This window comes from Macaca nemestrina, chromosome X (assembly GCF_043159975.1).
Source record: "Macaca nemestrina isolate mMacNem1 chromosome X, mMacNem.hap1, whole genome shotgun sequence".
Lineage (NCBI taxonomy): Eukaryota > Metazoa > Chordata > Mammalia > Primates > Cercopithecidae > Macaca > Macaca nemestrina.
Window position 1 is genome coordinate 120,389,815 of NC_092145.1, and position 12,344 is coordinate 120,402,158.

At 51.1% G+C, this 12,344-nt stretch overlaps 1 protein-coding gene across 3 annotated transcripts in view; it reads left to right on the top strand.

Moving 5' to 3' along the window:
* The first annotated feature begins 7,896 nt into the window (after positions 1–7,896).
* Positions 7,897–12,344, top strand: part of LOC105499838 (BCL6 corepressor) — a 129,502-nt gene continuing 125,054 nt past the window's right edge. Inside the window, exon 1 of one of the 3 annotated variants that reach the window (XM_011772733.3) lies at positions 7,897–8,226. The gene's annotated coding sequence lies outside the window, so the exon portion shown is untranslated. The remainder of the gene's footprint in view (positions 8,227–12,344) is intronic. The other 2 variants (XM_011772745.3, XM_011772652.3) reach the window with 2 other exon arrangements.

A 12,344-nucleotide genomic window follows, 5' to 3' on the forward strand; every position in this document is an offset into this window, starting at 1 on the left:
GGAGAACAGTGTGAAGGAAGCCAGAGAAAAGACAGTGTCAGGGAAGAAGAGTGACCAGTATCACAGGCCAAAGAGAGGTGGTTGTGAGGAGCAAGTAGGTAAGGGTTTAGTATCTGATATAAATTTCTCATTGAATCCTCACAATAGATCCTCTACATTAAATTCAGTGACCTTGATGAATCCATGTATTATTTTTTCTGACAAAAATGCTATTCAGAATGAATTCATTTATTAATTCTCATAGTTGAATTGTAGGTTACGTTTTCTGTGTGCACAACCATACCATCTGCAAATAATGACACTTTCATATCTTCCTTTCCAATCAGGAGGCCTTTTATTTCTTTTTCTTGCTTTATTGCAGTGGCTATGACCTCTAGTATAATCATGAATAGAAGGAGTAATAGCAAGCATTCTTGTCTAGTTCCTGATCTCAGGGGGAAATTTTTCAATATTTTACCTTTAAATGTACTGTTTGTTGCAAGTTTTGCTTCTTACACATACTCTTATCAGACGTAGGAATTTCCATTCCCTTCTAAGTTTGCTAAGCGCTTTTACCATGAACGAATGTTAAATTGTATTTATGGCTTCTGTGTGACCTTAGAAAAGTTACTTAAAACTGTAAACTGTAAAATGTCCTACTGCTTTGGTGTTAGAAATATCTGGTTTCAAATTACAGCTGTGCCATTTTCTAGCTGTGACTCTGGGCAATTTAATTAAGCTTCCTCTTATAGAAAATAGGGATAATTATAGTAACTCCCTCATAGGAATCTGAGACTTTTCATATGTTCAAGAGCCCAGAGGCTGGCTTTGAACCAGGACTAAGGTTTAACATCCAAAGCCCAGGCGCTTAGCTCTCAGATACTCTGCAGAGGCTGATGTTCCCCAGAGCCTTTCCATCTCCTGGTCCTCACTCAGGATTTATTGGAACCCTTTCGATGATGAATGGGAATGGATCTGAACTCTCCCATCCACAGTCACACTTTGCCACCCAGGACTAAAGGCACAGACTTTATGAATGATCAGTCCACTGTGATAGCCAGTGTCCAAAGATGCCCCTTCACCAATGACCCATGCCTGTTGGTATTCACACCCTTGTGCAATGCCCTGATTTTAAATATGGGTGGGCTTGTGACTCTTTTGTAACTAATCAAATCAACAGAAAAAATACTGAATGACGTTTAAGGCTAGCTTCTGTCTTGGTCTTTCGATTCACTCTGCAAGATCTGGGCCACCATGGAAGATGTGCTGCTACCCTAAGATCACCATGCTGGAGAAGCCACTGATGGGCACCACACTCTACAGTTCCACCTGGGCCCAGACTTCCAGCCTTCCCCACCAAAGGAGCACACATGTACATGAGGCTGATTTGGCCCCGTCCAGACCACATCCACCACCTGAGTACCACTGAGTGACTCCAGTTGACCCTATGTGGAAGAGAAGAATCATTCATCTTTGTCCTGATGCAATTCCTGACCCATAAGACCATGAGATATATTGACATGGGTGCTATTGTAAACCACCAAGTTTTGGGATTGTTTGTTGGGCAGCAATAGATAATTGGAATATCTACTTTATAGGTTTAGTCCATAGTCTAGAAATGCACTAAGCAAACCTGTCCAGTGTTCAAACATATGACACCCATCTTATGCAGCCCTATTCTACCTACTGAAGTTAACCATATTCAAATAAACAGTATTTAAGTATCGGGAAAACAGTGCGAGAAGGAAGTCATTTCACTCTAAATGTCCTGCATGTTTTTGTGCCTTCAATCCTTCTATTAACAAGAAGGGACCGGGTGCAGTGGCTCACACCTGTAATCCTAGCACTTTGGGAGGCCGAGGAGGGCAAATCACTTGAGGTCAGGCGTTCGAGACCAGCCTGGCCAACGTGGTGAAACCCCGTATCTACTAAAAACACAATATTAACCAGGCATGGTGCCTATAATCCCAGCTACTCGGGAGGCTGAGGCAGAAGAATCGCTTGAACCTGGGAGGCGGAGGTTGTAGTGAGCTGAGATCGCACCACTGCACTCCAGCGTGGCAACAGAGCGAGACTCTGTCTCAAAAAAATAAAACAAACAAAACAAAACAAAACAAAACAAAACAGACAAACCTCATCGCAGTTGATAACATTGGTACTATTATGCCCAGTAGTTTTTTAAGGCTGAGGAAACAAAGCTTCAGAGAGAATAACTAATTTGCCTAAAGTCACATAGCTAGTTAAATGGCAAAGTTAGGGCTGGAACTGCAAGCCAAGCTCTTTCTTTTTTATTTTGGTCTTGGTTAGGAAACTTTTAGTCGGCAATCAGGGAAATCCATTCATGGTAGCACAAGGAAGAGAATGGAACTGACTGGAAGAACACAGGAGCAAAAGTGCAGCCAGGCCTCCCAGGGCCAGGACCCAGGCACTGAAACCGTGTCAGGAGCCTATGTTTGCCCCCTCTCTGGAGCCACATGTTTCTGAAGGAGCCCTATTGCACTTTGGCTTAATTTTTCCCTGCTTTTCTGCAGACTGGCTTTCCCTGGCCTGGCATACATAGACTCAAACACAATGACTCTGTGATCAGAACAGACTACATAATCTGCAGAGCCCAGAAAAAAATTAAAATGCAGGGCCAGCCAGGCACTGTAGCTCTTGTGCCTGTAATCCTAGCACTTTGGGAGGCTGAGGTAGGAGGATCACTTGAAACCAGGAGTTAGAGACCAGTCTGGGCAACACAGTGAGACTCTTGTCTCTACAATAAATAAATAAATAAATAAATAAATAAATAAATATTAATTAGCCAGACATGACAGCATGTGCATATAGTGCCAGACACTCAGGAGGCTGAGGTGGAAAGATCACTTGAGCCCAGGAGTTCAAGGTTGCAGTGAGCTATGATAGCACCACTGCACTCTAGCCTGGGAGACAGAGCAAGACCTTGTCTCAAAAATAAATAAATAAAAATAAAAATAAGCAGGGCCCCAGGCAAAGAAATCAATCTCCCCTTCTTCCAGGCCCACTGCCCCAATCTATAGCAGTCAGGCAGCCTCCAAGAAATCACAGCCTTCGTGCTGGGACACTGTGCACCTGGCGCAGAGGTTGGGGAGAGGCCCCTGCCAAATGTGTGTGGCCTTGCCAGCCTGGGGAGGGAAGGCTACCACCTTGTCCCACCCCAAGATGCCATGAAACATATCTGACCATGACCCTGATCTTCCCAATTTTAGCACCGAGGACCCTGCCCGGGACAGAGGGCAGTAGCAGTCCCAAGGCTAGGGTGGTGTGTGGGAGTCTGGGCAGGGCACAGGGCCTTCCAGGAACTGGGGAGTGGGCATCTGAGAACCCATCTCAGGGAGGTGAGCCAGGAAGCAGCAGGAGGTAGGTCCCTGCATGAGCAGAAGCACCAAGATTCTGGTGTATGCCTCGTTGTCTCATCAGACTTTACTTACAAAACATAGACATCATTTTACCCAGAATTTCTTTTCTTTTCTTTTCTTTTTTTTTTTTTTGAGATGGAGTCTCACTCTTGTTGCCTAGGCTGGAGTGCAGTGGTGCGATCTCGGCTCATTGAAACCTCCATCTCCTGGGTTCAAGTGATTCTCCTGCCTCAGCCTCCCAAGTAGCTGGGATTACAGGCACATGCCACCATGCCCAGCTAATTTTTGTATTTTTAGTAGAGACGGGGTTTCACCATGGTGGCCAGGCTGGTCTAGAACTCCTGACCTCAGGTGATCCACCAGCCTCGGCTTCTCAAAGTGCTGAAATTACAGGCGTGAGCCACCGCGCCCAGGCTTTTTTCCCAGAATTTCAAGATGGTAGCTACAGAGCAATAACCCCAAGCATGGAACCCATGTGACTGCACGGGTCCCTTGCCCACGGAGCCAGCCCTGTCCTGACTAACCAGCCTTCTCTCTCCCAATTCACCGCTTCCAGGAGAAAAAACAGAACTAGCTCATCTGGTGGTAGTTACAGCTACATAGAAGCTGTCGGCATCCCAACCCCCAGCGACAGGGGTGTGAACCAGGACTAGACCCCAAAAGGTCTCTGCTGAATCTTCTCCACCCACATGCTTAATGTTCTCATACTCTCTGTGAGACTAGGAGCAGAGGTGGCCAGTTGCCTACACCAGTATTCATTCCCCACTCTTCCTTCGTAATTTGAGATAACAACGTACCCAAGCTAAAAGACGACATTTCTCAGTGCCATGAACTGAATGTTCGTGTCCCTCCCAAATTCGTATGTTGAAATCCTAACCCCAATGTGATGGTATTAGGACATGGGGCCTCTGGGCGATAATTAGATCATGAATGGTATTAGTGTCCTTATAAAAAAGACAGGAGAGCGTTTGCTTCCTCTCCCTGCTCTCTACCATGAGAGGATGCAATGAGAAGAAGACCGCTCCAGCAGGCCATCAACAGACACCAGATCTGTCAGCACCTTGGGTTTTTTGTTGTTTGTTGTTGTTGTTTTTGAGACAGAGTCTCACTCCATCACCCAGGCTGGAATGCAGTGGCGAGATCTCGGCTCACTGCAACCTCTGCCTCCTGGGTTCAAGCAATTCTCAGCACCTTGATCGTAATCTTGGACTTGCAGAACTGTGAGAAGTAAATGCTTTTTTTTTGTTTGTTTAAATCTCCCACACTGGTAATTTGTTGTAACAGCCTGAACTTACTGAGACATGCAGCCTCTTTCTTGCAGCAAGAGGTGGCCAGGCCGGGCACAGTGGCATATGCCTGTAAATCCCAGCACTTTGGGAGGCTGAGGAGGAGGATCGCTGGAGCCCAGGAGTTCGAGGCCAGCTAGAACAACGTAGTGAGACCCCCGTCTCTATAAAAAATAAAAAATTAGCTAGGCATGGTGGTCCCAGCTACTTGAGAGGCTGAGGTGGGGTGATCACTTGAGCCCAGGAGGTCAAAGCTGCAGTGTGCTGTGATTGCACCACTGCACTCCAGCCTGGGTGACAGAGCAAGACCTTGTCTCAAAGAGAATAAAGAAAAGAGAAACAAAGAGGTGACCAATGAGATGTCAGTGGAAACCATTGGGTGGGACTTCTGGGAAATCTTTATAAAAGAGGCTGATGCAGCTGGGAGCGCCCCTTTCCCTCTCCTTGCTGCTAGGACTTAAAGCAGTGAGTGGAATGATCAGATAGAGGAGATGAGTTTGGGAAGGGGTGGGGCTCAACTGTTTATTGAAGAGTCCAAAAGGATCTGAAGGGTAGTTGGATGAGGAAGAGGACAGGATAGGTATTAAGAAGATAGACCGTGCAGGATTTGATGATAGGGGCTGTATCCTCTACCCTGTTTTCTTGTGTGCCAAGAAAAGTAGAATGTAAGCTCCATGAGGGCAGGGGCCATGTCTCTTGCTTACCATTGCATGCCTAGTACAGTGCCTGGCACAAAGTGGTCAATCAATAAATGTCTAATCAATGTAGAATGAAACATGCTCCATACATCCCTTGGGGGCTTTACTCCTAATTGGAAGCAGGTTCAAGGGGTCAAGAACATCCATACCTCAGGGGCCCCTTGGACCCGGGGAATAATTCCTAAGTATGGTTTCTCTTGCATTGTGTGCACCCATCATCCCCACACCCAGGCCCAGACTGGAGTTTCTCAGGGCCTAAATGAGCCATAGGAGTACCTGCCTGCACTGAGTTTTTCCCAACTCTGGCTCCCGTGTGGTTCGAAGGCCAAGTTAATGTCACTGTTTCCACAACATCACTTCCTCTGCAGCGTGAGAAAAGAGGAAGAACACTCGCTATGTGACTCTCCTCTTCCCCCAGGGAAAGCACAAAGCTGTTGGAAACAATAAAAGCAGCCCAGTGTAAAGGGGAGACTTTTGTCTGTGCAGTCAGGGGTTGCTGCGCCTGCGACTTCCTGCAGGGATATTCGGCAGCTTTGCAGATAAATAAATGCTCACATTCAGAATGACCAGCCTAGAACACTTTTATGAGCCTTTTCTCCTCCCCAGGCTGTACACAGATAATACATCAAATTAGCATCCCGAACCTCTGGTTCAGCATCACTTGACACCAGCCCCTCGGCATGAGGGGTGGGTTTTGGCAAGGCTGTTCTCAACTACAACCCAGCAATGTGGGATTGAGGCTTGTGACCTCCTTGGGAATCATCAGATGCTTCCAACCTGGGCTGGCCACAAGTTGAGGTCATGAGGTCTTGCTGGTCACTCCAGACCAGACTGTAAAAGAGGCAGCAGAGGCTGGGTGTGGTGGCTCATGCTTGTAATCCCAGCACTTTGGGAGGCTGAGGCAGGTGGATGACCTGAGGTCAGGAGTTTGAGACCAGCCTGGCCAACATGGTGAAACCTCATTTCTACTAAAAATGCAAAAATTAGCCAGGCATGGTGGTGCACACCTGTAATCCCAGCTACTTGGGAGGTTGAGGCAGGAGAATCGCTTGAACCTGGGAGGCAGAGGTTGCAGTGAACTGAGATTGCCTCATTGCACTCCAGCTTCAGTGACAAGAGCGAAACTCTGTTCCCCCCCAAAAAAAAGAGGTGGCAGAAACCCCAGCCTTATAATAAAGATTGGGTTGTAACTTGGAGAAAATACACATTTTCATTTCTCCATTGATAATCATAGGAATGTGAGCAAAAATATGTAACTATGAGGATGGGGAAAGAAAAAAAGAAGGAGTGAGGGAGGGAAGGATAGTAGTCAATAGATAGTGAATGGATCAAATTGGAAAGGAAAAAGTTCACTTTCAGGTAACCTGAAGTGGAATTTGGCCTCATTTCAGGTTGCCCAACTAGTAACACAGGATAACTGGTAAGGTTTAGAAAATGAAGTAGGGAGAGGGGAGATTGTCTAAACTTTGTACTACTTACTCCCAATATATGGTATGAAAATCTATTCTATTGAGCTATCTAAATATAAGTGTTTTTAATGCATCCTTTCTTGGGCCACGAGGAGGAGTAGGACAGCACAGAGCACCAGTGGCAGCTCTTCAAATCACAGATGTGGTCCCACTGACTGGGATTGCGGAGCTGTCAGTTAAAGTAGATGACTGCCTACACTTCGAGATGCAACCTCACAGCTGGTGAGGGTTGAAGCCAGCTGCACAGGGTGGTCCGTGAATTAAAAAATAACCACAGAGCTATAAGCCATGCTCCCCCAAACCCCCACCAGCCGATAGAAGGGAAGCCAAAGAAGCACGTTTGGTGGGTGTACCCTCATCCCCTGTTGCTTATGTGTTCAGAATCATGTCAATTGCAGTTCCTGGCTGCCTGACCCTGAGCAGAATCCTACAGAACAGTAACAGGGTGGGGAAAAAATGGCCGGGACCAAGTAGAAGCTGCTTTGGCTATGTGTCCCCAGCAAGTTCAAATGACTACCAGGATGGTTGGCTAGCAGATAGGGGTAGGAGGTTAATATATTTTTGAATAAGAGTTTCCTGTTACCTGCAAACACTCAAAAAAGAGCTAGAGGTTTTTATTCTTCTTAGGAAGAACAAGGGTTCGGGCTGTTTTCTCTCATCACTTGTCATCAATGATTCTGTCAATCATTTATTCTGACAACCATTCATTCCACAAATATTTATTGAGTGCCTACTATATGCCAGCCACAATGTTACACACCAAATATACAGCTCTCAAGCAAACACTGGGTTTTGTAGACAGGTTTGTACTATTGATACCAAGGTATGCACTGTAACATACTTACAGCATGTTTAGCCACCCTGAACTCAAGAGACTTGGGTTCAAATCCTAAGTCACTTACCTAGCTGAGTAACTGAGCTTTACCCAGTTTTACACGATTGACCTTTCCCTATGCCTCAGTTTCTCACTCTGTAAAGTTTGAGGGCTTGTGAAGAACTTAGCACAGACCATGGGAGTGGGAGCTACCATTATTTAGCACAGTCCTCCCACCCCAGCTCTGCCTGGTGCCACAGTCCACCGCTTGGTGGTATTTCCGAAGCTGGCCAGGCCCTCTGCTGCTGACCCTGGAAGTCGGATCACACTAGACAAGGCTGCATGTGCGGGGAGAAGGCGGGGCGGGGGGGGGCTCCTTTGCACGCGGCTGCTCGCGTTTCCCCAAGGCCTCCAGAGAGTCTAAAAACTCACCTCGGAGGAGGGGAAAGAGCGTGAAGTGGCTCTTTCGATCTGAGACACCCCCTCCCGGAGAACTCGCCCCCTCCCCCCAAGCCCAGTGCGGAGTGAAATCTTAGAAGCCGCGGCTGCTGGGTTTGAACGGAATGCCGGAGTCAGTGGAAGACGGAGCTGGTCGGCCCGAAGGTCAGCGAGTTGTTTTGAGTTCTCCTACCCGGAAGGTAGGGGGTGGGGTGGGGAGCAGGGAGTAGAGGACGCCAGGGCCCCCGAGAGACCCCGCGTCAGAGCAAAAATTGTTTGTGCTCCGGAACAGTCAGCTCAGCGGAAGCCGCGACGGGGGCGGGTCACGTGCGGCGGTGGCGGCGCAGCTGGCGGGGGAGCCGGGCTGGGACAAGGGCCATGCCGGGCGGGGGTGGCGCGGGGCGGCGGCTCTCGCAGCCGAAGGTGGAACCGGCTGACTCTGCTGGGAGCGAGCGGCTCCCCGAGCCCGGAGCGAGGGAGGCGCGCTAGTTATGGAGGGACCCGTGTGGGAGCCAGGGCGCTCGGAGCTCCGCGTGGTGCGGCACGGGCGGGACGAGGAATCGTGGGGGGGCGGGGGCAGGGACACGGAAGCGGGCTCCCTGGGCGAGAGCGGAACCGACGCGGAGGCTGCGCGGGCGTCTGAACCCCAAGAATGGAGGCGCCGCTCTTGTAGTCGCCGGCCTTGTTTTCTTCTTGAACGCAAATCCCGGAACGACCGGAACCGCCATCCCCGCCTGCGTCCCAGGGGCGCCCCATTACGCATGGGGGAGGGTGGGTCCCGCGGGGCTACTCCGAGAGGGGATCCGTGAGGCCGAGGCCGGGGAGGGCTGCGAGGTGGCTCGCGGGTGTGCGAGCTGGAGCGGGGCTGCACACCACACAAACAGTCTCCCCTTCCCCAGGAAGAGCGGGCTAGGGAAGACGCGGGCTAGCTCTGGGGGCTCACCAGGAGTGTGGGTGCCAGGCGGGGACCGCAAAGCGGGAGGGGGTGCTGCAGAGAAACCATCGACTCCACCTGGAAGACATTGGCGGCCTCGTGGCCGGTGGTGAACGGTCTCACGCTTCCCCAAAGTGGCGCGCGCTACTCCAGCGTGGGAGGGAAAGGACACAAACTTGGCCATCTGCCAGAACCCTTGAGGACGCCTGACTTTGGTGTCCCCCCGCCCCCCGCAGTGGCCCGAAATGTACTCTCCCTCCCATAGTCCACGAGGTTCAAGTCCGAGGCCTGGAAAAGTAGGGTCGCGTGGTCTGGCCTCGGATGGGAAACCCACCCACGTTATTCTCAGGTGCCACGCGGGGAAGGCGCGGAACAGTTTTCTTGCAAAGTTTCCCGCCCCTCACCCCAGTCGAGGAAGGGCGGCTCTTCCGGAGGTGGGGGCGGGGAACGGCCTCGGAGCAGGGAGTGGTGCTAGTTCCTCTTCCCCGCGATCGCTCGGGCAGCCGGCGCGTTCGCGTCCCCAGACGCTGCACCCCAGTTTGCTGCAACGTCTGCTCGGAGTCGCGGCAGCGGGTGCTGCGCGGAGTCTAGGACGACGCGAGACGCCATTTGCATCCCCCCTCCCTCCTGCAGGTTGGCGGGGGCGGCGGTGTCGCCCGCCGCGGAAGCGTATTCCTGGCAGTGACACTGATTAGATGCTGTGTCGATACGTGCACAGAATCGGGGTGGGCCTTCACCTCTCCTCTGCGCACACACTTTCTGTTGGAAAAGTTGCGGGTTTTTTTTCTCCCCTTCTCGCCGCACAGCTGCTGTCTCCAGGGCGGAATTAGGCGACCACGTTTGCTCAGCCCGAAGGAGAGAGAATCGCGCCGGCGCTGGGAGGCCGCCGGGCCCGGGCCGCGAAAATCCAGCCCTGGCTTTGCGTCGAGCTGCTGAGTGCCGCGCTTACGCGCGCGGGGCCAGCCGGGGCCTGGTTTCCATCTGCCCCTTTTGCCTCCGTGTTAAGTTCGCCGGGGAAAACCCAACGATCCGTGCAGAGCCCCTCGGAGGAGAGTCCCCGCCCCACCCCACCCCCAGCCCGATCCCGACCGATGGAAAAAATGACAGTATAGGTTAGAACAGGCTGCCCGCGAGTATTAATGCGGGCGGCCTCCGTTCCCGGTGCTTGGGGAGGATGGGCGCTTCGCCAGGAAACCGCCGAAGGAGGAGCCATGAGGGCCGCCTGCCTCTTCCCGGGCTAGAAAACGTGGATTCTCAGAGGAACCAGACAAATGTGGTCAGACAGCTGCAGGAACTTACCCCATCTAAATACAGGTTGCCCATGTATATTCCAACCAAGATCATTTTTGTTTCAATCTAATATACGTTGAGTCAATCAGAAATACTGTGAGAACTGGTCAAACGATAGATAGGAAACTTGCTCTTTGCCTGCTGTTAAATGTATGCTCAGGAGGTGCGGGGCTGAGCACTACCGGCGCAGCCAGTCTGTGTCCTCAGGAGACAGGGTCCCCTTTGCGTTCCACCTTCAAAGACCTTAATAGAACTTGAAGAGAGGATTTATTTTAGTTGTAGTTTCTATTTGGGGGTTGCTTAATCCTTGCAAACTCCTGCCTGGGGTTGTTGGTCGTTAGTAGTAGATGGTCCTGCGTTTTGGCTTTTACAGTCCACGTTTTTCTCTTGGCTTTTTCTTTTCCTGTGTACACGCTGCTGGGTGCGGGGAGGGGGCTGCCCAGACGTGTGCTGCCGCCGCCCTCGGGCTCTTACTTGCGCACCACGCGGCCTCGGAGGAGGGGAAATGTGAACTCTCCGGGTGGCGCTCGAGAACTGGAATTCTGATATAGGGCTGCGGGTTTGTTCCGGAGGCTGGCTGGGAGCGGCTTGTAGGGGCCGGAGGCTGTGAAGGGGAAGCCCCAGAGGTGACCCTGAGGCCTCAGGAGCAAACCTGGAGGCGCCCGTGTTCTTTGTCTTTCTCGGGGCTGGCAGCTTGGCACGCACAGTCCGATAAGGATCTACTGAGAGCTAGAGCGCACTGCCAGCACATTTCAGTGATTAGGCAAACGCCGGTAGCCACTTAAGGCAAAGGCCATTTGCGTTGTCTTTGAAAAGGAAAAGGCAGCCTCACCTAATGAATTATGGGTGACCCTGGAGAGGCCAAGCAGGGGAGGCCGAGGCCTCCTTAGGCTGTTATACGCCGCAACTCCTCCCCTTTGTGCCAGAGTCCCCATTTCAAAGGTAATGGGAAGCGTTTTGAAATTAGAAGTCTGACGGATTCTGTCTACAGAAGTGGTATTTGCATCTGTGCGTCAGTAAAATGTGGCCCGCCAGCAGCCCAGGGACAAGGCCTGCCATACGCCAGCCCTGGACCAGTGTTAGACCAAAGTACATCCCAGAGGACATGGCTTTTGGCCAACTCCTCGGAGAACTGATTTAAAGAGGTGGCCTTCAGCCATCAAAAAAGGTGGCCTGGAAGAGTAGGCTGGAGGTCCTGGAAACCGGCGCTCTTCCCCAGGGCTGCAGGGAGAGAGTGGGTAATGCTGCCTGAGCCCTGACGGAACTTGCCATTAATCCAGTCTAAATGAGCACCATTAAAGAGGACTCTCCCTCCTATCCACCACCACACACACAAGCCTTTACGGGAAGGTCTAGTGGAGACAGTTTGAGGGCATTTGGCCTTCACTTTTCAGTGGCCATACAATAGTGTCCTTTCCACCCTGCCAAGACCACTGGCTCCATGTAAACCTCCAGGAACTTTAACCTGGACCTTGTTCTTTACTCCCTCCCCATCCAAAGGGAGTACCAGATTATAGCAACAAGCACATGTAGTATTGTTCTGGAGGCAGCGTTCTAAGCGCCTTATGTATGGAGGGAGGCATGTTATCCTCAGAACAGCCCTACGAGGTAGATACTAGTATTGGCCTTGTTTTACAGATGAGGACTCTGAGGTTCCGAACTGTTAAGCGGTTTGCCCAAAGCCGCACAGCTTGGGATAGGGCCTGATTGACCAGAGGGAGAGAGAGGGCTGTGTTGCCTCTCTAGCGTTTTATAATGAAAGTGAGCTGTTTGGGAGGTGTTTCGAGAGGACTGCCTGGACCCCAACCTTCCAAAGGAAAATATGAAGAGATCAGAAGGCCCAACATTTGGCCTTTATTTTGCAAAACAAAGGTCTGTAGAGTTGTACAGTGGCATGTTACTGTGACTCTTCCGCGGCAAGGAAGAGGTCAGGGAAGGCAGTGCAAAGGCCCCCCTGGCCCACCTAGCCGCATAGCATCCGGCGGTCACGTCCGCCGGAGGTGACTGGGGACTGGGGACAGCCGATTGCCGAGGAACTCCTTATCGCCTAGTGTCAGTG